This window comes from Rhagoletis pomonella, unplaced genomic scaffold, assembly GCF_013731165.1.
Source record: "Rhagoletis pomonella isolate Grant_MI unplaced genomic scaffold, Rhpom_1.0 Rhpom_scaffold_02135, whole genome shotgun sequence".
NCBI lineage: Eukaryota > Metazoa > Arthropoda > Insecta > Diptera > Tephritidae > Rhagoletis > Rhagoletis pomonella.
This window is the reverse complement of record NW_023460689.1, coordinates 17,929-20,916: the sequence shown is the minus strand read 5'-3', so window position 1 is coordinate 20,916 and position 2,988 is coordinate 17,929.

The following is a 2,988-nucleotide window of genomic DNA, read 5'->3' as shown; positions in this document are numbered from 1 at the left end:
CAGCGTCCACCCAAGGAGCACTCTCAAGACAATTCTCAATACAAGAGGACGAAGGCATAACTTAAGGAAGTTGCTAGCTGTTGTTCTTAAGTCCATTATCCTCTACGGGTCGGAGGTTTGGGCAACTGCATGTGACACGCCGTCGTACATCAAGGGAATACGATGAGTATATAGACTTTGCGCCCTAAGGGTCTGCTCGGCATTCCGCACGGTGTCGGAAGATGCAGCGCTGGTGAGCTCAGGGCTACATCCTATTGAACTCTTGTCCAACGACAAGAGCGTAATCGATCATCTCGAAGATAATCTAGCACGGTGGCAGGTATGTTTTATGTACACGGTATAGTAACAATGTCCAGTTTTGGACAACTGACTTGACCTCTTAGAGGGGCGTATGGGAGCACGTATTGACGCATTGACAGTGGTGGTGGTTGAAGAAACCAAAATGATGACTAACTGAGGGTAGGGTCAAGTAGATGCAACTTGTGACTGACTGCTTCAGAACAGGAACGTACGATCGAGCTTAGGCTCAACCGCCCTCCGATGAAACGACGACTTTACGGTGATACCGGAGGGGATACGGTACAGCGGACATACAGGGAGTTTTAGTTCGGATTAAAGTTCCACAATACGGGGTAAAGGCTTTCGATGCTTTCTCCTTGTATAAAAATGCAGTTTCAATCTAGCTTCCCATGCTCTAACTTGGCTGCAGCTACTAACTACTTAAAACAGTTACAACAAGTTGCAAGTGTGAATATGTGTTCACACACCCTCTGGGATTTTTATAGATAATTTTCCAAAAGGAAAAGGAAAAAGTTACGACTAGGTTTTTCGCAAAACTGAAAAACATTTCAAATTGTCTTAGTGAAATGACTCAAACGCCACGAAGAGTCAGTTAGATAATATCTATTAGATATCTAAAAAAAAAATTTCGCTAATGCTACAAACATTACCCAATTTTACTTAATCTAAATTCAAACGTATCGAATCGGTTTCCTTTTTATGGAGTTGCATGGATGACCTTAGTGGCTCTTAATGCAGGTAAAAGAATGCTAGCCAACAGAAGGAGTGCTAGTGGGTATATATTTATTCCTTACATAGCTTAGCATGCGTAAGAAAATCCATCTATCGTCTGTTTGTATGTCTATGGTCTGATGCATAGGCAATGTCTTTTTGGCGCTTTTGACTTTCGCATTGCCTGTGGGAGGGAGAATGCTCTAACAGACTAACAGCTGGTCGAACAAATTATACATCAACTCTGCAACTCTACTTTCTATATATGTATGTATGTATGCATCTTTTTGCAATGTAAAACGGTGCTTATGCAGATTTGAATGTTTGCACACTGATGTGGTTGATTGCCTGAATATTTGCTTGTTAACCGACTTCCAAAAAAGAAGGAGGTTATCAGTTCGTCGGAATATTTTTTTTTTTTTTTTGTTTATGTATGTTACCGCATAACTTTGGACCACGTCAACCGATTTCGATAATTCTTTTTGCATCGGAAAGGTAGTGTCTCAGAGGTGGTCCCATACTAATCTGATTAAGATCCGATCAGCGGATCATGATATATATGTATATATATATTTTTTTTATGGAAGTTGAAGTCGGTTTTTTTTTGCTAAAAATTATTTGTTTATGTATATGCTTGATTGAATGGTGTTGAACTAGAAATTATACGAAACCACTAAATAATGCACACACGCACACGTGCATGCAAGGTTATTTACTACATATGCATAAGTATATTTTGTGCGCGATTTGATTTCTACATTAGGTCGGTCAATATGGCTCGACGAGCTTCTGTCGCCCAAATGGCTTCACCTCGCCTGCACCTTGTCAGGTTTTTCGTTTTTGATATGTTTATCAGACTTTTGAGGTTTGTGGAACGGTATTGTATTTGCACTGCCTAATATCCGTATTCAATTGTTGCTGTTGTCAGTCCTTTTGTTGTGGTTTCTATTATTGCTTTGTATGAGGGTGAACTAGCCTTGTCAAGTTAATCCATTCGGATTTCGCATTAAGCTGTGGCATTGTGGCTGAAATTATTGAAGATTTAAATACATATTCACATACTAATACAATGATGGCTTGTTTTCAACCGACTTCAAAACAAGGAGATGGTTATCAATTCGTCGGAATATATAAATATATTTTTTTTATAACTTTGGGCCACGTCAACCGATTTCTATAATTATTTTTTTATCGGAATGGTATTTGATCAGGGGTGGTTCCATACTAACTTGGTTTTCCATTGGATTATGAAGAAATTAACGGTACTCTTAAATTTGTATATGAGAATTGAAGTCGGTTTTGTTTTTTGCTTTAAAATTACTTGTTAGCATTTACCACATCAAAGAGAATTTTCACAATAATTATTTACAAAATCCGCTTTTTTCTCAGCTGCGAGCGTAAAGTGTGGACATAAGAATCTTAGAAAGGAATTACGTCAAAATACCCATATCAGCAAAAAGTCAAAATCGCAGAAAGAAAAATAAAATAAATATTTTGCTTTTACAACTACAACAAAAACGGCAGAAACAACTACACCAATAGCATTAGTTAGGACCACAACTGTCCGTCAATCACATTGTTGTTGTTTGTAGAAAGGGAAAGCCATCGAAGTACTACATACATACATAAATATTTAAAGGGTTGACGCTAATGTAAATTATTTATTCATTACCTTATCATTAACTTTTCGTTTAGGGAGGTTCGTATGCGAGTAGGCATGTTAAATTATATGGCCAGATATGGAAGTCAAAGCGCGAATTTGTTTAGCTAAATGCAATGCGTCCAACGAAAGCTTAATGAAAAATAGTTATTATCTCCCGTTAAATATTTAGTATACCGATAATTACAAATATCCCCCAAATATCTTGAATTTAGAAACCAATTTAATTTCACTAATACATCCATAGTCAATTATGAGAGATGAATCAGAAATTAATGCGCAGCGCTTGAACTGAGCTGTTTGCATTAAACAGCCAC